This window comes from Zootermopsis nevadensis, unplaced genomic scaffold, assembly GCF_977971745.1.
Source record: "Zootermopsis nevadensis isolate Lab colony 2312 unplaced genomic scaffold, Znev_1.0 Znev_ptg000019l, whole genome shotgun sequence".
Classification (NCBI taxonomy): Eukaryota; Metazoa; Arthropoda; class Insecta; order Blattodea; family Termopsidae; genus Zootermopsis; species Zootermopsis nevadensis.
The window spans coordinates 4,899,773-4,922,835 of NW_028259151.1; the positions used below are offsets into that span (position 1 = coordinate 4,899,773).

Consider the following 23,063-nt stretch of genomic DNA (forward strand, 5'->3'; position numbering starts at 1 on the left):
GTTTCGTGGTTGTCCATATTTCTTTTATGTGATTAATACTTTGAAGTCAGACGTATCGGGCTCCAACCCTATTATTTCGTATTTTACCGCACGTATCCTGTTGTCCTTAGCCGACTACTTGTTGCACTCTGCGAAACTTATGTAACGTCATTAAATAACCAACGAATTAAAAACTTTGAAACAAAAAGGAAGAGTATTTCCAGTGTTGAAAACAAGAATATTGATATAAACATATGTGAGAATTTCAGAATATTTTGTTCCAGTTTTATGAAGATTTTGTAAAAGTAAATCATAACCCGTTTAAGTAAATTAATTTTAAGACAAATTTATTCAATTTTCGTCTTCTGTGTTTGAAGTTGAGTGCAGAACTTCTTTTGAGAAAATCTTTCAGTTTTGTGAAATTGGCTTGCGTGTCCTGGATGTAATTTTCGTACGATTGGACGTAGGATAAACTTAGGACATTTGCAAACATACGAATGAACGTTGTATCATGTTGCCAGAGGTTTGTTCCCTGGCTTGCTGTACACTTCCAGGGCAAAATTTATTTGTCACATAATTTACAGTACCATAGTTATAAATTAAACGAGACCGCTTGTGCTCTGCGTGTTTGTTGGTCGTGTGTTTTAGTTGTGTTATTTTTTTTTTCCAGCCAAACAGGAAGAATGTCTTTTAGCGTTATAAAGGCACGCAACCTGTGCAAAGTCACACGTTGATCAATTTTTTGGCGGGGGGTGTGTGTATATATACCTCCATGGTTCAGAGTCCTTGAGAATTTAATTCTCTCTCAGATCTTCATGCGTGCTACCTCCTTGTACTCCATCCACGATCGATCACCTCAGCAACAAAGATTATATAATTTAAATTGGTGACATTTACGAGACCGCCATGATCTGCTGCCTACCATTTAATTACTAGTGGGGTTGAGTACCCATGAAACTGTCTACAAACGCGCAGTTTATGTTGAGATTTGCCTTCCTCGTTGCGTCTAGATCTGTCCTTCCGCGTCAATGCCTCTCAAAGTCTTTCTGTTGACTCTAGAAAACGTCGGTAAAGCGTACCGCTGTTATTACTGGTTTTCCTCTCCCTTCGTACTTTGTGAATTAATTTGTTGAACCCATGGTTGAACTTGCATCTGCTGGTGTTGGCCATCGCTGACGTGTGTCACCGCGCGCTGTGCAGTGGACAAGTGGTCGTAGGTATAGTCGGCGCAGTGGTTTTTGGCCGGTGGAATTTTCAAGGGGAAGGCTAGGAGCGAGTCCCTTTTGCGATAGTATAATGCTGACTGCACCGAGGAACTTATCGGAATGAACGCCCAAACAAAAGAAATACACTGGCCGTGCCACCGCAGGTACTGTCCACAGAGCAGGAGAAAAACCCTGCTGATTGAAGTCGTTTCTGGTGCGGTGCGGGGGGAATGTTTCTTATCAGCTGGACTAGAGGGCTGCTATTTGTGGGAAGTGTGATACGTCAGAGCTTTACGCTACTACACACAGACTGAAAACATCAAGCAGTTAAGAGTGGCGTGTAGTGAGTGCACCTCTAATGTGTTCTGAGGGTGTTGCGATAATATTCTAGATTAAATCGCTGTGCCGCTGTGAGGTAATCTTAAAGCTGAACCCATTAGAACACATGAAAGCCTGTCGTCTGTTGTTCGCTCAGTGGTTGTGGAACGAATGCTTTTAGGATGGGTCGTCACTCACCGCGAAATCTTGCGCATGCGCGTATATCGAATTCCTAGCAGGGATTTTCTCCTGATCTGTGGACTGTACACAGAGTAGTCCCGTCCGTTAGCTTCTCCACCGGCCAAAAACTACTGCGCCGACTATAGAATCGGAGCGGAACTACCAGACTCGTACAGAAACCTTCTTCCACTCCCAATATCCTCCCATCTCGTCTCTCAATTGACAAGTTGACCTGGCTGTACAGAACTTCGATGGTGATTTTGTAAAGTCTTAGGCTGCGCCTTCTACGTGGCATTCAGAAGGGTAAGCAAGGGATCTGGGAAGGCAATATTGATTTTGAATTAAGAGCTCTCAAGTTCGGGCGTAAGCGCCATCTTTTTTATGAGACGCGCGTCAAGTTGAGATATGTTGTCTCTGAGAATTCGGTGAGACGACAAAAAACGTCAAATCAGAAAGGAAATCCAGAGCTGTTTTTCATTGTAAAGCAACAGGTCTCTTTGGTGAAAGCGATTATTTTGAAAGTTTTGTATACATATTGAAAGTTATAGCCAGTTGTGTTCGTGTCTTGTGTGTTTCTGGTGTTGTGGAATGTAAATGTATCTGCAGAATGCTCCTGATTTTCGGGAACTGTTGCCTTCACATTTTTATTTTATGGTGGCCGCCCTCCTGTGTAACTTGGGGTTTCGGTTCGCCGAGTTTTGCATTATATTTATAACAGGGATACTTGTGATTCGTGTTTCTGAATTTTACGATACGTTATGAACAGATTAATTGCATTGTGGTTGAAGGCTACTGACAGTAGAGCAAATATTACCTGTTTACATACAAGATACTTGGTTACTGCACTTTGAAGTGTAACATCCAGTAAGAGACAAATAATAATAATAATAATAATAATAAATCTCTCTCCTCTGCTATTCATCTTTTAGGATATGGAAACTGGAGAATAAAACGTCGTTAATGAACTTAAATCGATAATTAAAGATATATAAGGAAATGAAGTAGAAAGTCTTAATAAAGATAGTTGAAGAGTAAGTAGAATTAAAACCAATTCTGTAAACGTACATCACAGACAGCGGTTACATTACTAAGTGATGTATGCCGAGGTGACAGCGTCCTGTGTGGTTTATTTATGGTCCAGGTTTGAGGCAAGGTCAGTCTGGAGGCCCAGCCTATAGGTTTCATTTTCTCTTCCCCTGAAGAAGGAAGCGAAGTGCAGCTTACGAAACGGCATAGTTTCATAATTTTATAATGTAGACGATGAACGAAGTGGAAAAGATCAATTTTGCTTAAGAAATACAGCATCTAGCTTATGAACGTTACCTTATGGTGTAGATGACATATGATGTTCTTGTTCTGTACATTTTTAAGTTCTGGAGAAATTATATTTCCTTTGTTTTACATATAATTTGTCAGGAATACACGTTTCTATTGTAGACGTTCCAAAACTCTTTCTCCGATATTGTATTTTAACTAGTAATATTCTGATACATGCCTTTGTTATCGTAACAGATGACAATTTCACAACCTGCGTTTATTTTGTTTCGAGTTCGGAAATAGAAATAAGGGAACAAATATTTAACGGTCTGCACATAACGAAACATGACATGATTTTAGCTTACGTCTGCGTTTTTGTGGCTAAATATTAAAATTATATTATCGTTCATTTGGGTTTCTATCCACTGAAACGTTACGATTTGTAAAAGTTTAATTCTTCGCGTTCCTGAGTAAACTCAAACCTGTAAAATAACCTTGAATATTTCTGATCCTCGTAGTGGCATTACTGTAACCAACAACGTTGTCCTTTTTTGATTTAGTCGCCGTGTTAAAGTGGCCATAATCATGTTTTGCGTTACTTTCAGGAGGCTGCAGCAGGCAAACGAGAGTCCATTGGTGTGGTGACAGCCGGAAGTTCTCGTCGTCGTAGTAACAACACAACTTAAAACAGTAGAGACGGCGACCAACGTGTCACAAGGGAGCCCGGACGAGGCTGCAACAGCTGCCTTTGACTAATTAATAGCACAGCAATTAACAAGTGCGTGAGTAACTTACATGACCTCTTTGAAGAGTATATTTAGTACACAGGAAAACATCTTGGACGAGTGTTTTCGTGTTAGAATGTGAAGACCTCATAAGAAAGCTTTGTTTGAAGACGTAGAAAACGTATGTGTATTTACATTTTGACGCCAGCCATAGTTAAATAATTGAGTGGTGAGAATAGGGTATATATGGAACCTTGCATTTCGCACAAATTGTAGCGCTAATGAAGCTGCCTCTGCACACCAACGACATTAAATTCATTCGACAATAAAACTTGCTTGTAACGGAGTTACAAGTAACCTGTGACGCTGCGTCGAAGATAAGTTTCGTTCTAACATACGCGTTTATTGGAAGGTAAAATAAATATTACACGATGTGTTTATACACCACATTTTACTTATACTGGAAGTTAGAAATTAATGCTATCATTTGCAGTTCGTATTCCTTTCCCATTAGAATGTATTCTGCGCACACATATTTTGCAAATGGTTAGGTTGGTATATGTATGATCTTGAGCTTTCACGGCGACTGTGTACAATAAAATCCTCTCGGGCTATCATCTGCGTCAACTGGTGAAAACATGAAGAGACCAACGTTTCGAGTAGGGTTTGTCGGTTTTTAAAAACAGGTTTTTTTTGGATAAATTTGTAAAATTCGAAAACCGGTTTTTAAAATTTAAAAAACCGGTTTTAGATACTATAATTAATATGTAAAAATTAATTAATTAAAAACGTTAATATTTTGACTTGAAATCGCCTCGGGCACAAGTATATTGTAGTAAAACTAATCTTCATGAGTCAGGCTGAAATTAGTTCCAAATTATTAAATGCTTTAGAAGTACGAATTCAAGAAAGAAGACAAGTTGGATTGGTAACCCTTTTGCTATATTTGCAAAATCCACAAAACATTTTAACAAATAAATCTAGTGTATTTCCACTAGCTTCAAAACTTGATATTATTAAGTTATTTGGAAAAATATTGTCTAGAATATATCCAAATTCTTGTATGGAAACAGATTCCGATGACGAATATATCGGAGACGGAGAAACTATTAATCAGGGCAATGCTCTAAAAGAAGCAATGGAAAAATCAATTCATAGGTTTCTTGAGGAACCTGAAGAATAATATCAAATCGGAAGACGCTGAAGGCCGAATTTTCAGTATTTGAGGCAACCAATAAAAGAACAAAGAATTTATTATTTGATTCCCTGAAAACGAAAAAACCAAGTTCAGTAGCCAGTGAGAGAGTATTTTCTATATCAGGCAATTTTGTATCTAGAATAAGAACAAGATTAAGTAATCGTTCAGCGGACATTTTATGTTTTTTGAAATCATATTTCCTGAAGAAAAATACTAAATGAAATAAAAATTTATAATTTATATTTTGTACGGATTTTAGTTATTTTAGTTTTTTTATTTGATTTAGTATGGAGTATATTTTATTTCGTTATATTTTTATAATTCCATAAATGTTAAATAAACTGAATAATTTTAAAATAAGTATAAATATTTTTTACTGCTTTAATTATATTTCTTCATTTGTAAAAATTCGAAAACCGGTTTTTTCAAAAGTCGGTTTTTGTATAAACCCTAGTTTCGAGGTTCATCTCTGTCCTCGTCCTCAGGGTACTGAAGTGGTGGACAGAGTTGGACCTCAAAACGTTGGTCTCTTCATTTCACGGCGGCTGATAGCCCGAGAGAATTTTATAGTTAGTTTCCTATGTTCGTATCCGGACAGTCAATGAATATTGGTAACAGAGCAACTGCTGTTAAAACAGACTAAATAGTTTACGTTTGACGTGTCAGGCGTATGTAAGTCTTATGTATGCTAGCATTCAACAAGAAATGCAAATTTTTGTAAACAAAGTTGATGCTGTTATCGATTTAATAACATCTGGTATACAGTTAAGTTTATTTTTCCGAAAGCTGTCTCATCGTGATGCTTGGAGTCCATATTTATTCTGATGAGACGATGTACACCTTAGGAACTATTTCTTCGTAAACAACGATAATCCTTTAGAGAAAGGGCAATCAATCACTCCGTTCTGTTCTGCCAGGAATCTTATTGACGCGACTTGAGCTTTTTAAAACTTATATGTAATGTTCAGTAATTGTTATGTTTATCCGCGAAAGATATTACAGACCTGATGCATGCCTTATCGTATGTCCCGTAAAATTGCTATAACACTACAATGCTGTTAAATAAATGGTGTGCGTCACTAGGCGAGATATGACTCCGCCTTGAAGATGGCATTGTGTTTGTCATATTTTAAATGTAGTTCACCTTGCAGCTGTCACAGGTGGCGTTGTGTACTGCACTGAAAGTATGCAGATGCTATCGCGCAGTGCTGTTGCTTGAATAAGCTCGTTTCATTTTTACGTAGCTTTAAATATCCCCACTTATCTGTGTTCGTGCTAAACATTGCATTTTATATTCAGTAACTCAAGCCACCTGACGTTTGATTCAGGAATTTAAATTTTATGATAAGCTCGTTGACGTTTTTAAAAGTTTTGTACGGAAATGAATATCACCTCGAGATCGCCAGGTGCTGCGTCAGAGGTGATGCTGCTAACGTAGAATTTAGTGTATAATTCGATTTTAAGTCGCATTTGGCGATGATAAGGCTATATGATTTTGGAACAATAGTGGAATTATGATTTGTAGGGGAAACATAACTTCGAGAAAAACCTGCTCCAGTGTCAAATTCGTTTACCACGAATCTCGCTTGAAGTAAGTAGTGATGTCTGTTAACAAAAAAACAGATAGAAATTCAGTCCAGTCGCATCAGAACTGTGATGATGGGGACAGTTTTTCCCGAAACGTCTGTTTACTACGGATCCAGTCACATCAGAGCCCTGATGATGGGGACACAGTTGGTTCCCGAAACGTCGGTTTACTACGGATCCAGTCACATCAGAACCCTGATGATGGGGACAGAGTTTTTTCCCGAAACGTCTGTTTACTACGGATCCAGTCACATCAGAACCCTGATGATGGGGACACAGTTGGTTCCCGAAACGTCGGTTTACTACGGATCCAGTCACATCAGAACCCTGATGATGGGGACGGAGCTGGTTCCCGAAACGTCCGTTTACTACGGATCCAGTCACATCAGAACCCTGATGATGGGGACAGTTTTTCCCGAAACGTCTGTTTATTACGGATCCAGTCACTTCAGAACCCTAATGATGAGGACAGAGCTGGTTCCCGAAACGTCGGTTTACTACGGATCCAGTCACATCAGAACCCTGATGATGGGGACAGCTGATCCCCGAAACGTCGGTTTACTACGGTAACCAGTTGACGCGACTGATTGCCGGAGAATATTGTATTGGTTTATTTTTAATTGTTGATGCTAGTATAGATCAGTGGCGAATCCTGGACTTGAAATTAGGTCTTACGGAAGTGCAATTTTATTAATTGCCCCCATGTTATGTGACCTTTTGGTCTCGTATTCGATAGCCCTGGTTTAAAATTTCGCCCTAGATATGGAATATATAGTGAGCATTTTCATGATTTTCCTCGGTGCCCAGCTCATGCTGAAGTGAAAGTTTAAATGATTTGAGTCGTTCAGTCATCCCTTTTATGTAACCCAGAGATTCATTACCGTGTTAAGAAAAGCCAGCCACTGGTCACTAGAAGTGGTTTCCGCGTGGTATTACAACAAATTGGAAAGGTGTACTTCAGAGTACAATAAAATTCTAGTGTTGTTATTTGCTAAATATCACGGGCTATGCCCTCTGTATGTCAACGAAGGGAGAGACACTGGCATCAAAGCCCGCTGTCGTATCCAAGGTAACTGTTACAATGTGATGTCTGAAAGACATTCACGGGGCCAATAAGTCCTCGGTTACACTAAAGCGTGAAGACTTAAAATCATACAGCAGTGCTTCTTAAGTCTGCTTGACGGATTTTAATGACTGTTGTTCAGTAACTGAAGGCAAACATTACCGTTTGCCTCTCTCGTTTTAAGAGTGGCTTGTTAGCCTGTTACTAAGTTCTGAATAATATGCCGATAATTTGTGAGTTTGCCTTCGTGGTTATCATGCTGGCTTCTTCTGATGCTAGTGCCATGATGTATGCCCATGTTAATGGTAACCTCTCAACTTTGATAAATAATACATAGCTATTCCATCCAGACGGCAGCAGTGATACGACAGCGGCTATGCTCCGTTACTTGTCGTACGTCATCGTGGTTTCAGATCAGAGGTCGGTCAACTGATATTACACCCTGGTTTACACACTGCCCGAAGCTGATGTTTAATCTGTGCCAGAAGAGGACCATTTGTGAGAAATTACGACGTAGTTCAGGGTCTATCGAGAATCGTATTTTGCGATCGAGGGGTCGAATTCCTGCTTCATATTTCGGAGGGCTCGCGTCAGATTTTCGGCCTGGACGCAGACAGAGATTGGTATAGTACTTTAAAACAAGCCATGACCAAAATATTTCGAATATCATTTACAATTTGTGCACTTTGGGATCATCGTTAAATCTGCTAAGAAACAAGCGATTGTCAGAGTTGTAATAGAAATATTCAGTTAACGAAATTGCAGTCTTAGATGATTGTCTTTTGAGTCGTTGCGCCGTATAGTCTAGTAGAAGGCTACCAACGTTTCAGAAGTCCTAGCTGACTCCATCATCAGGACAGTTATCTAAATGATTGCGACAGTTCATAATAGAAACACCATGTTGGACATTGATTATCGAGTGATGTATGTACAGAGTGAGTCAAAAGTATGTTTACAAACTTCGTGTGCGTTTTCCAGGGTAAAAAATAATAAAAAATGTTCCTACGAACATGGAGTCGCAAATGTTTCATTTTCGAAATAATAGCCAAAAATAATTTTCAGTATATGCCTTTATTGCCAAGTATAAGGACAGGGATATTTCTTTATAACAGATGCTCAAAGGTTGTTCGTCCATTCTCCACACATGCACGAGCACGACGTACACAAGACTGACGAATTCGTTCGTACACACCAGGGTTTCCTCAAATCATCTGGCATGCATTCTGCAACGTTCCCTTAGGCCGCCTTCATTGTTTATGGGTGTTGCATTAACGACGGACGTCAAGTAACCCCACAGATAAAAGTCCAATGGAGTCAGGTCCGGTGACCTCGGTGGCCATGATACTGGGCCACCACGCCCAATCCATCGCTGGGGGTACTGTTCATTGAGATGTTATCTGACGCGATGGGAGAAGTGAGCTGAGGCTCTGTCGTGCATAAACCACATTTGTCTCTTGTATTCAGTGGTACATCTTCAAGGAGACGTGGCAAGTGTCTTCTTAAGAATCGCCGATGTGAAGGTCCTCTTAGACGCGATGGAAGCATGTGTGGACCAAAAAGCATGTCGCCAACAATTCCTGCACAAATGATAATTAAAAATCTTTGCTGGAAGCTGGATTCACTTTGATACAAAGTCAATTCATCGAAACTTATTTTTGGCTATTATTTCGAAAATGAAACATTTGCGACCCCATGTTCATAGGAACATTTTGTTCTTATTATTGATCCTGGAACACGCACACGAAGTTTGCATACATACTCTCGACTCTCCCTGTATACAGCATTTCGGGAGTTGGTTCTGTTCCCGTCCTCAGGTATTTGTCATTATACTGACAATTTTTCTCTACATTGTTAGTGACCAAGGGCCTGCGACGATGACGACGGCTTACTAACACCCAGACGAGTCGTTGCAAGTTATTTTCACAGCTCGACAGTTACCCGAAAGGTAGACCCGTTATGTTCAAATCCTGTCCGATCATGACCCTCGTGTAATCTGATATTGAGCACTTCAGGGTTGTTTGAATAGGCACGCATGTGACATCATTTTAGAAGAACCGTAGCGGAAAGTTAAGGCAGTTGTTAAGCCAGGTTACCTTGGAAGGGGGGGGGGGGGTGCCACCGCGATTTATCCATATTTTAGGGCTGTTTTAATTAAGGATTATATTACAAGATCAACATGCCGCCAGACGGTGAACACACAAACGTGTGGTAATTACGGCACCTTGGGGTATATCGCACAAGTTACTACACGGTTTACGTTCATATTTCTACTTAAAACTACACAGATTTCTTTAAGTTGTTTGGTAGTTTATTATTAACCTGTGTGAAAACATGATGTATAACGTAGCAGGCCTAAAAGTTTCGTTCTGTTAAACGTCAGTAAAGCAATCGACAGGCGTAGAACAAAATGATGATTTAAATTTACGACTGTGAATTCGTCCATACCACCGGAAAGATTTTGTTAGGTTTTAGGCTTTTAGTTGGCTGTTAATGTTTTCATAATTGTAGAAATTTGTTTATTTGGATAATGACTGTCATTATCCAACTCACTAACTCCAGTGAGAAGAGACCTTGAGAAACTCACTTAGCTGGACTAGAATATCATACATTTTTATGGAACCCGGAACATCATTGTTGATAAGTTCGAAACCGATCCCTGTCCTGAGCCAGATTTATCCATTTCACACCGCAGATCCTATTTTTCTAAGATCAATTTTATTATTATCCACACGTACGACTAGGATTTTCTAGTGATTTTTTTCCCTTTGGGCTTTGCAAGGAAATTTTTTGTAGGCATTTCTTGTTTCCACCATGAGCGCCCTGCATACCTTGTCATTCTCTATTTTACGATGCCCTGTGTAGCATATTGTAACATGCTCGTTTCTCATGATGGGGAGTTGTTAGCTCTCCGCCGAACCAAGCTGGAAGACCACCCATTGTCGACTCTCCACGACTGCTTATTCAGTATTATCACATCTGACCTCCACTCCACAAGGGACACATTTAACCTGGTAACGATGTCCGATTAATAAACTTTATTTTTCATGCACCGTAATTTTTAAAAGGAAATACACGAGCTCTGGTAGAAGTTTACCGACGTTTCAGAGGTCCTTTCTGCTTCCATTATTGCCCTGACGAATAAGGCTAACTGTAGTTTCATTCTGATTTCCTAAATGTGACCCCAGTTTACGTAATTTTGTCGTGAATTGACATCGGGACTTGATCTCGTCAGAGGCCGCCGTTGTCAGGTTGTGTCATGTTCTTTACCCTCTGGGAAACATAGAAGAGGAGAGAAACATCCATTTACATCACATCTGAATCTTATTCGGTCTCCATTCAGTAAAATTTTCTCATCGCCGTGTATTGCAGTAAAAGGAATTCAGCGTTAGAACTCGGTTCTGATATGTCAGTGGCGACTTGGCTAAAACTATCGATCACGCGGCGTGGAAGATGGAATACTGTATCACTTGCCTGAACTACGAGTCTATTCTAATGTCGGCTATGCCAGAACTCCGGCGAGCAGTCTTCAGCTGAGGCCTGTGTTATCCCGCAGTTCAGTTTATGGTCGGCGAAGTTGCACTGGGGAAGGTCTATTCTCCGAGTATTTCGGGATTCCTCTGTCATTAATTTCCCACCGTTGCTCATATTCACTTTTGTAACATCTGGCGGGTGGACAAAGGGCCCTTCATAGGTACAGTTTGACATAGACATAGTCTCACCCATTCTCAGAAATAACAACAATATTCTAACGTCAGTATTATGTTCCTGGAGCTGATATTCGCAAACACGTTGGTTTCTTTAAATTGCGTCGAAAACATAACTGGGCATTGTGAGTTATGGTTTGCATTAATGTTAAATTGAATGATCTGTATAAAATTCGGAACAGGAAAGCTGTTTTCGAAACCCATCTTTTTATTTATGATGTTATCTCACCGTTCATTAATTACAGCGAAAGATAATTGACTTCGCGTATAGTTTCCATGATGGTCTGTTGTCCGACACATGTTCTAACAGTCTCATAAACAACAGTTAAAGAGACAGACTGTCTACAATGGCGAATGTGTACGATGGTGCTGTGTCGTCTTTAGTATCGCAGAAACGTCTTCAGGCATTAATAGAGATGGGGCTACCACTCCCAGGGAACAATACGAACAAAGCTTGCTGAGTTTTGGAGGCTTCTGATTGTCTGCTGTCACGTGCCCTCGTGAGCCAATCACCTTGAGACAGTTTGTGTATGAAGTATTCAGTTTCTTCAAGTGAAGAAGGCGCCATTTGTATATCTCTCTCTCTTCTCCTCGCGACGCAGTTCGTATCAGACACTTTAATTCAGCACCACGCGATGAAGACGGGTGGAAGAACGGAAGTGGGTGGGTAGCTTCACACCCAGGTCACTTTACCCCCAGGGAATGAACTCCAGGTTACCATTGGATGTTGTGGCGAAGAGAAAGGTCTCTGGACCTACCGAGAATTGAAACCCGTTACGGTCTGTAGACTGTGACAGGAGTTATGCATCGTGAAGTTTTCTCCAACCGATACACCGATACTAGTTGGAAAATTTATATCAGTGAAAAATATTTTTATTAACAACCGCAGACGAGTCTGTGCCGTATACAAAACTGCACAGCGTCAGAGAGATGTCCTGGTGTATTAAAGAATACGGAATTTGGCTTTATCCTTGGGAAATCGTGACTAAAATACACTGTTTAGACGGCGAGTGCCTTGAACGCAGCGAACCATTTTAAATAATATGCTTTAGCTTTCATGCAGGTCCCCACCCGCTAAGGTTTCTCATGCGAAGGATTGTCTATTTATCACCGGTCTATAAGACGCTCGCACGAAAGTTTCAGACGATGAAACACCTTCCTTTATCCTCCGCTGAAAACAATTTCTGTTTTGGCTTTACGTAACTGTTATGCAATTACTGAGAAACATTCATGGTAGCAACGGATTTTAATATAACATTTTCATTTTTGGACTTTTGGTTCTGCGTCAGACACATTTCAGAATTCACTCTTCTTCGTTCATATTTGCTTTAATTTGCTTTTCCAAGACAGTGCAAGTGACTTGTTTTTTTCTAACTTGATAACCATGATGGCTTTACGTTGTACTTGAGACCATGACATTTTTAACTCCAGTGTCAATTCTCACAGGATTTAGAGTAAAATAAAGTTCATATTTCATTTAGCGACTGTGGTAATGCAACCACTTGGATTCCTAAAGTGTTTAGCTGTTAAAATTCCCATCATCAAGGCGATGAGTCCTGGTGACGGAGGCAGTATGTACTTCTAATTCGTCAGTAAACTTCTACCATATTTCAGAGTGCAAGCGATGAAGGAAACACTTATATTCCCTTACGTTAATATTTTAATATTTTCCGTCAAATCACAATTTTTAATAAGATAATAAAATTGTGATTTGACGGAAAATATTAAAATATTAACCTAATTCACAATATGACGCAAATATACTCCCTTACGTTAAGTTTACTAACAGATACGAAAATTAATACAAAGCAACTTATCATGAGATATTTCATTGTGCAAGGTAGACTGATTCTTACTTCAACGTTGATATAAATTAAAGTCTGTTTTTGGAAGAAAAAAAGGAATTTCTGGGTATAAAGAATGTTATACTAATTAGGAAGGATGTTAATGTGATGTTTTCCTTTCGCTTTGTGGTAGTTGCGTACACATAACATGACAGATGTATACCACAGGAAGAATGAGATAAATATTTGTCACTTTTGCATATGTAATAGACGTGGACAATTTTTGCATAAGCTTTTTGTTTGTCTGTTCTGAAAACTTGAGAGCTGATTTGTTTCCTCGGACATAATGGTATCCCTTCTTTTCAAATAAACATTAAGAGAGAAGAGTTAATGTTCTTTGAGAAAACGGAAGTCCTTTACAATTGCTAACTTTAAAAGCCCGTAATGACTAACAGGAAGGGACTGAGTAGTAGAATTTCTATAAAATCCTGTAAAATGAAAAGAAATGCTGAGAACTTTCAGATGGTTAAAGAATTTAGCTAAGCTGCTTTATATAAGATCTCTGTGGAAACATTAAGAAATGTCTGCAGTTTCAGAAATTATTTGGTGGTTGTTGAGAAAGGACTGAGTTAATATAAATACGTTTGACTTAAGTCCGTCTTATCGACCATCGAACTGTAGGCCCTGTACAGAGGCCAATATCGCGTGTTAATTAAATGTGATTCGCTTGTCCTAAAATTTTGTATCGGATTCTGTTACAAAGATTCTGACAGTTCGGTACAAATATTCTGTATTACTGTTAGAATTATTTAGTGAGGGGGTGGAAATATTATAGGAGAAATTAGAAATGTCTGCACAATTTAGTCCAGGAATCGATACCATATCCGTGCACTGAAGAATAAAATGTAAAGATGTCTTGGACGATATATGAGACCCCGAGAATAATCGATTTTAGTCTTGCGTCTTATTTGTGGAGACAGCGTTATGAATTATCTTCTTTTACAGGTAGGCATACCTCGTTTTATTGCGCTTCGCAGATATTGTTTTTTTTTTTGTTTTTTTTTTATATAAATTGAAGGTTTGTGGGAACCCTGCGTCGAGCAAGTCTATCGGCGCCATTTTTCCAACAGCATGTGCTCACTTCGTGTCTCTGTGTCACATTTTGGTAATTCTCGCATTGTTTTTTAAACATAATGCTATTGCACACTTAATAGACTACAGTATAGTGTAAATATAACTTTTATATGCACTGTGAAACCAAAAAATTAGTGTGACTCGCTTTTATTGCAGTGGTCTGAAACCTAACCCGCAATATCTACGAGGTATGCCTGTATTTATATCTTACACCTTCTTTTAGCTTATTGAGTTTGAAGATAAATATCCTCTTCAGTTTATATGGCGTTATTGAATAACCCATCGAAGGGACACTTCGTTACTGTTTGTACACTGTTAAATATAGAAACATACACACACGTGTGCGCGCAAGCATGCGCAGAAGACATTGGATCTCTTGGATGTGCGTTTCCTCGCTTTAACCGCCATCCTGGATTTGGTTTTCATGTACTTCAAAGCTTAACCCGAGCAAGCAGCCTTCATTTGAAAGCGTTTGTCTTCGGCAAGTTATACTTCAGTGAAACCCCTTAACATCAAACGGAAGTTGTGTTGGAACATTTACTGTTAACAAGGACGGGGAAGGACGCCATATTTATTTTCATGGTCCTTCCGCACACACTTTCTAAGCCACTGTTTTTGTATTTTAAAGCACATAGTGGTTTATATTTTGTTGCCGAAAAGGTAAGAAAATCGTGGTGTTTGCGAAAAAGCAAAACACCCATGTACCGCTGGTTCTGTGATAAATAAAATAGCTCGTAATACTCGTTATAAGCTGAGACTGATGAATTAAACGTTTTATAAATTCGCGAGATTGCCTTGATTTCTTACATTTGTCTATGAAACTGATTGTTTTGGATCTTTTAGAACAGCGTTTCTCAACCTATGGTACGTCTACCACTGGTGGTACGCGAGCCAATGTTGAATGGTACTTGAACTAAGTAATAAAATCAAAAGATAATATTAACATAAATAACAGTTTTTCCTGAACGCATTTGGTTAGTGGTACATTTAATGTGTTAAATTGGAATTAGTGGTACGCTTGCAAAAAAAAGGTTGAGAACCCATGTTTTAAAAGGATAAATGTAAACGTTTTGAGGAGAAATGCAAATTAAAATATTTTAAACCAGAGTTGAACTAAGTTGAATATGGAACCGATTAAGCTATGTGCTTCAAGCGAGGTGCTTATGATGAGCTAGATGACTAATTTGGATGTGACGTATTTCACATCTTTGGCCTACTTACGCCATCACCTCGCACCTCATACTGTATTTTCTGTTACTAAATTATCGAAGTTGTTTCGTCCGTTCAGATTTCCCACTTAAAATTTTGTGTGCATTTCTCGCCTTCTCTGCTATTCGTACGATTCCCGGCGGTGCCCGAATTTATAACTTGTGTTGGGCAAGGCCGTGGTCTAGGCATCACGGAGTTTTCCTCCGGGGGCTTCCCCGGTTTCTCCGTGGCATCCCAACAATTACTCCATGCACACACAGAAGAAGGCAATGGCAAACCACTTCTGGATCATCTGCCAAGAACGTATATGAACAGGTCCCAGTCCGAGAAAAGGATGGAAGGATCCTGTTCATATGGACCTGTCGTCAGACAGAACACTAAATAAAAATAAATGATTGTTGAAGATTACAAATTGTGAAACTCTTCATTGTACACTTTTCTCCATCCTTCGGTTACTTCCCCCCTCTTGAATGTTATCGCAGAGTAAGTTAATCGTGTTAGCCCGGCTAACACTTTGAAAAAACGAAAAAAAGAAAAGTGTGTTCGGTCATACTTTCGTGGTTTATTGGTGCTCCATTCACTGGAAACAGCAGAAGTAATTAAATAAAATGTATCTTTGGCCAGCTGTAGCCAGCTGGGCGTTGTTAGCAAGTTAGTTGAGGCTTACACTCGCCTTGCTGACTGGAGTTGACTAACGATACGTCTTATTTGATAGGTCCTCCTGTATTTCACTACATGAATTATCACTGAACGACAGAAGTATGGGACAATATATTTTTACTCTTTCAACGTGTTAACCGAGCTTCAACGGTTAACACTGTAGTGTTATTAACTAGGAATGTGACCTACTACTACAGTAACAGATTTATATGAACTAATATCCGATGTAATCTAAAAGGACATGGGAGAAATTTGATGGCTTTAAATAACATTTAATTATCTAGGTTGTAATGTGGACTGCAGTCGAGAGACGTATATTAAAGTGAAATTGCTCAGTTTCCAGAATATACGTGGAGTAGTATGGGAAATTTCGCTTGGGGAAATTACAGATGGAAGTTCTGCTTAATTTAAAACTATTTAAGGCAGTACGACTCCGTGATATGAATCGGAGTGCTGTTTGACAAGAATGGAAACAGCAAATAGGTACGCAGTTTTTGAGAGCAGCTGTTTAGTTCACAGTGTTTGGTGATAAGAATACTCCATATATAAGAATGGAATTAAAGTAGTTTAAGACAGGAATAAATAAATATGAAATTCAGTAACTCCTATGTTTAGGAAGGACGAACGATTTCCGTATCCAGCAAAATTTTATGTGTTTCAACCCGCGTACAAAGTGTTCCGGGTCATCCATGTATGGGATTGAAAAAACTTGTAACTCTAATTAATTCTTTACGGGCTACTAGCCGTGTAAGTTGGTTTAATGAAGAAAACACCAACGTTTCGAGGACCATCGTCCTCATCCTAAGGGAATTTCAGTACTCTGAGGACGAGGACGAAGGTGGTCCTCGAAACGTTGGTATTTTCTTCATTAAACCAACTTACACGACTGGTAGCTCGAGATAAATTCATTGTACTTTGTCGCCGTGAAAGCTTCAGATAATACGTAGTTGTAAGGACTTTATACTTGGTTTTGCATATTTAAAATGCGACGCCTCTTAACAACTGACGTTAAATACTGTCTGTTCAGTAATTTCTTAAAAGATTTATTGTATAGTCTTTGTAAATAAAGCCAAAGAAAGTGACGTCATTGCAGTTGAAATTAATCACTGCATTTACATCTCGTTATCTTATATTTATGTATTTGCTAACACTGGTTTGTGGTAAATTGCATACATGTATGATCTGAAATTTTTACGGCGACCAAATAAATTATTCTTGGGCTATCAGCCGTGTAAGGTGGCTTAATGAAGAAGAAACCACCGTTTCGAGAACCATCTTCATCCTCGTCAGTACTGTTAGTACAATACCCTGAGGACGAGGACGAATATGGTTCTCGAAACGGTGGTGTTTTCTTCAAATTGCATACAGTACGCAATTTTGAAACTTGGGAACTTTTCAAATAGGGCCACAGACTGTTTGCAGCACACTGCTTTTCACGAAATCTTTATGTTGTCTTCTTAGAATATCAACATTGTATTTTTGATTTGTTTTAATAGGCTGTTGGTAAGGTATATAACCGCCTTTTGAAATTAATGATTTGTTGTGTAACGCATAATGTTTAAAGAAATTTTCAAAGTTTTGTAGAGGTGTAGAGAATTTAAAAGGACGTATGTGGAATCTTCTGTTTAAAGTCGAGATTCAAGACCACTTCAATCACCCAGCGACTTGTAGCATTGGGATATATTAGGTCACTCATCAGGATGTAATAAAGGGCGATTGGCAGATTGGATACCCTTGGGGTTCAGATGCCAGCCGTAGGGTAGGGAGGATAGCTACTGTCCTTTCTTTTCATTAGTCTGTGTGGCGGTCTGGACACGTAAAGAGTTGAATGGCGTCACCGCTTGGTTTGGTATTAGTTTCTAGAAAAATGATGAAATATTAGGTTACTGGGATGTCGCTAATTGATCACTTAATTGCTAAAGGCTTGTAAAGTGCATCTATGAATGAAATTGTTTGGGGCTGGGGGCTGGAGGGGGTATTGCAGTATCCAAACATGTGGGATGCCCGTAGCAAAATATATACAAATTATTTGTATAGACCGTAATTAATGGAAATTAGTAACTGTACTTTAACTGTTTAAAGCCGAAGTTCGTTAAAATATAGTTTACGTTTGCAGCCTGTACCGCAAAGAAAACAAAATACTTGACCATTACAAAAGTTAACTGGTTAATTGTGTTTAAGGAAATAATAAGTGTTTTAACTGAGAAGTGTACTAAATCCATAAATACAAATTCATGATTAGTAAATCAGGTGACAAATATCATTGGGTTTTAAAGGGTTGATTCTTGTTCGAATCTCGGCCGGATTATTACCTTCGTATACAAATTAGTACCTGCTCTCTGTGATGATTTCCCTATCTTATTTATTGCCGATTAAGTTGTAAGTTACAATTGAAACACCGTCATTACGTAAGTTAAGAATCGATCAATTGTTAAGTTGAAAAAATCGATCTGGTTTTGCTGCTCATTGATTACGCTTGTAACTACATATTACGTACATTAATTCACGACACGGTTTCCAGCAATGCCATACAAGATTGAGGAACCTAATAAACGTTGGAATCACTTTAAATATGGCTCTGATAGCAAATCAAATAAATGGCTAGTACAGATAAATACTGAGGAATTTATTTCCCAAGCTACTCCGTTTATAATACGAGGTGCGATCGGAAGGTTTCCAGACTGCGCGTATAAAAACCCGTACACTTATCTCAGGTATTAAATTCATCCATCACCCTCGAAGTAGTTCCCCTGGGAGTGAACACAACTATCCCAGCGCCGCTGCCAAGCCTGGAAGCATCCCTGGAAATCTTTTTTGTCAGCCTGTCAAGAACCATCTGCGATTCTGCCTGAATCTCTTCTATCGTCTCAAATCTCCTTCCCTTTAGCTGAATTTTCATCTTTGGGAAGAGGAAGAAGTCACACGGAGCTAAGGAGGGTGCGGGATGACGGCCATGGTGTTTGAGGCCAAAAACTGCCGAACTTTGAGGGCGGCGTGCGCTGGCGCGTTGTCATGATGCGTCGCATGTGGAGTTCTTCCTTTAGAATCAGCTGACAGGTCCCATAGCCTATCCCAACAATGTCGCACAAGTCGTTGATGGTACGACGTCGATCTTCGTGAATGGCCTGCCGAATCTTCGTAACATTTTCGGGCGTTGTGCTCGAAGATGGTCGTCCAGAACGCTCGTCATCATCGACAGAGGTTCGGCCATTTTTAAAACGTGAATGCCACGCAAAAGTTTGTGCACGACCCATTGCGGACTCCCCAAATGCTTGCTATAGCATTTCATAGGTTTCCGTAGCCGTTTTGGCGAGTCTTTGGCAAGAGATTCAGGCAGAATCGCAGATGGTGCTTGACAGGCTGACAAAGAAAGATTTCCAGGGATGCTTCCAGGCTTGGCAGCGGCGCTGGGATCGTTGTGTTCACTCCTAGGGGAACTACTTCGAGGGTGATGGATGAATTTAATACCTGAGATAAGTGTACGGGATTTTTTTTTTTTATACGCGCAGTCTGGAAACTTTCCGATCGCACCTCGTATGACTGAACATAGGAAGTGTGTAAGTCAATTTATCATATGAGCGTCATAGGTTTCGGATTCGGGTTTTAATATCAGTTGAAGAGAATCGATAACAGGGGAACGCATTTTTCGTTATGCTCTACTGCCTTTCATCCTAACTTATTAAAAGAATAAGTTACAAGAAACCCTTGCCAGACTATTTTAAATGTATTATATTGACTTTACGGTTCGTATAATTTATGAAGAATTTTGTGTTTAATTTTATCCTGTCACAGGGAAGGAGGTCTTAGTGTTGAAAGTAAATTTACAATTTTCTGTAATATTGTGGTCTGTGTATATTTGACTGTCTGCCATATTTTATTATAAAAAAAGCTATGAGAGTTATCTCATTTCAAGGAGCTTTGATACCATGTATCCTGAGGACGAAATTTCCAGCGCATTTGTCGTAAGTAAAATTCGCCTGTACGTCTTTGCATCTTTGGCACCGTGAGAATGATTTTTATATCAGGTACTACTTAATAACAGACTTATTGTGCGTAATAGATTTTAAGACTGTTGTAATAGTATACATCATAGTGCAGATTTTGAAATGAAAAACTTCTTGGGTGTTATCCGTTGTCTTAATATAATTAAAACACTGCGTTTCGAAAGATGGATTATCCTTCGTGTTCATATAAGAAGGGGTGGCGACATCTGCTCTGTCGCATCTCGTAGATCGAACTATACCCCGATATCTCTCACCCTTTTTACCTGAAGACGGTGGATGATTCATTATTTGAAACTTTGTGATTTTAATTAAATTATGACGATGGATAATGTCGAAGAAATCTGTTTTTTTGATAACATTCCATCAACACAACCCCGTCACCCCCAGATTCAACTGTAATTTGTGTATGATTTGAAGCTTTCGCGGCGAAGAAATACAATAAATCTTCTCGGACACGAAGAGACCGCGTTTTGGAAACCATCTCTGGCCCCTCCATCAAAACCCTGACGTACTCGTGTGACCATTCGACTCGGCTGACTGCCCGAGAAGATTTTATTGAGTAATTTTTGTTTTTGTTTCCGTGTGTTGGTATTGAGAGGTAAATAATAAGCTATCCTGTTGGTACCCACGGCGTCACAACTAAGTAGATCACCATGGACATGAGGACGACGTCGGGACTTGGTACGCATTAAGCTGAAGACATTGAATCTGTATATTAAAAGTGGTTCTTAAAAGGTTGACGTGTGGGAATGTCTATTTATTTATTTGGTCTTTCGTTTTTTATTGTCGTTTAATACACTGATTGTCATCTCATACATCTCTTGATATTAATATTAATATTAATTAAAATGGGAAGCTTGATTATTGAATTTGTTCTTCACAGGATTGTTTAATACGAAAATATGAAAATTTTCCCTGTCCTTTGCTGTGCTAAACGTGACAGAAATGTAAAATGGTAACAAGTACACAAAGTGTAAAGCAGCGGGAGGTCCTGGGTCCTCACAGGAGCTCAAGTGTAAATTATGCAACCCACCTTCTCACAAACGATCCGTGTCGGAACGTGATGCGGCGAAGCGTCAGACAAGGGGGCAAACAGAGACTGCAATATTCCTTCATGACGCACTTCTAAACGGCTGTTTGTTTTTGGGTGTGTAACGTGTTCAGTATGTTGGAGGCACCGAAATACGATAGAAATGTAGACTATATTTTTACGTAAAATCCACATTTACGCCAGACGACTGGGGAATTTGAATGGAAACAGTATATATATCTAAGCCCACAGACGGCTGTGTTTGAAAGGTAAATTGTGTTTGCTTGACGTTCCCCCGTATTTTTGACAGGCAGATAAGTTTGTGTTGAAATATACGTGCATATTGACGTATGTAGTTTACAATAAGACCTCAATTCAAAATCTACCAACACTCAGATGAAGCAGTGTCGAAAAATCCCCGCTCGCGGCAGAGAAACAAATTATCTTCGAGAAGAATTTAAACCCCAGTCGCTCCACTACAAGAGACGTTGCTTGTCACTTCTGGTTACATTAGATTCGCAATACTGAAATTGTACTTGTATTAAGAATACCAAAGATGTAAGATTTGAGGTTCTCACAGCGATGAGTATGAAGATTTCCGTCTTCTGGGTTGTTGCGCTGTGTAGTCTGGTCGATGTTAACCAACGTTTCGGAGGTCATACTGCCTCCGTCATCAGGGCGATGAGTATGAAGATTTCTGTCTTCTGGGTTGTTGCACTGTGTAGTCTGGTCGATGTTAACCAACGTTTCAGAGGTCATACTGCCTCCGTCATCAGGACGATTCTTAGTATGAAGAGTTCTGTCTTCAGGGTTGTTGCACTGTGTAGTCTGGTCGATGTTAACCAACGTTTCAGAGGTCATACTGCCTCCGTCATCAGGGAGATGAGTATGAAGATTTCCGTCTTCTGGGTTGTTGCGCCGTGTAGTCTGATCGATGTTAACCAACGTTTCGGAGGTCATACTGCCTCCGTCATCAGGGCGATGAGTATGAAGATTTCTGTCTTCTGGGTTGTTGCGCTGTGTAGTCTGGAGACTACACAGCGCAACAACCCAGAAGACAGAAATCTTCAATAACAAAGATGGCAGTAAAATTCAAGCAAGTTAAATAATATATTTCTGAAGGAAAGAGGATTTTAGTCTTCAAGAATCACAACGTTTGGAATTATGAACCTACACGTCTGTTTAGAAAAATGTGGGAAACGAGGACAAAGTTGAGACGAGAATGCTGAAAGGAAATTTCACTCCAGACATCTAGGCATAGATGGGAAGATAATATTAAAATGGGTAATAAGGAACAAGGGTGGGAGTTTAGTAAAGACCGAGCGACTATCTGCTTTTCAAGAACTGTGTGCTCTATGGAGTTAATTCTTGTGACTCAGGATAAGAACCAGTGGCAAACTTATGAAGATTGTAATGAACCGTCGGGCTCCAGAAATGACGGGAATATCTTGGCCATCTGAGTGACTGTTATCTTCGTGCTCTGTAATTATTTCAGCAGTTCATCTTTATTCCCGCCGGCGCCCACCGAGTGGCATATACGAAGATAATTGCTGTTTGTGTCACAAGGCGAATCTATTCAGTTGCTGCAACATTCATTACCGTCTCTTATTTGCCCATCTCCCTACCAGGCAGCTGGCAGAAGACATGACGACACATATTCTGTAATTTCTCTGGAGAGCCTGATTAGTGATCCAAGACGAAGCAGCTACTCTCTGCTTGGAATCTTTAACGTTATCTGACTGGTCATGGGCTGGAGGTAGGAAAGACAGCGAACGGGAGGCTTAGTTTCGTAACATTAATTTTGGTGTAAGACTGTAGTATGAAGCTGATAAAATGTAATTAGCTTAGTATTTTTATTTTGCACGAGAGTAGTGTATACGAGGTGCGATCGGAAAGTTTCAAGACGGTGTCAATAGAGAGCGAATCGGATGTAGTACGAGCTTCTGCCGCTAGGGGGTGCGGCCTACATTCATAGTGAATCAGTGTGCCAGCCGGCATCATCGAATTAGCATTTGTTTCTTAGTTA

At 39.5% G+C, this 23,063-nt stretch overlaps 1 protein-coding gene across 5 annotated transcripts in view; it reads left to right on the plus strand.

Moving 5' to 3' along the window:
* The window catches only part of Rbfox1 (RNA-binding Fox protein 1), a 351,925-nt gene that overhangs the window by 121,124 nt on the left and 207,738 nt on the right, over positions 1–23,063 (plus strand). For 3 of the 5 annotated variants that reach the window (XM_087351496.1, XM_087351500.1, XM_087351507.1), the window contains exon 2: positions 3,545–3,721. The gene's annotated coding sequence lies outside the window, so the exon portion shown is untranslated. The remainder of the gene's footprint in view (positions 1–3,544; positions 3,722–23,063) is intronic. The other 2 variants (XM_087351495.1, XM_087351506.1) reach the window with 1 other exon arrangement.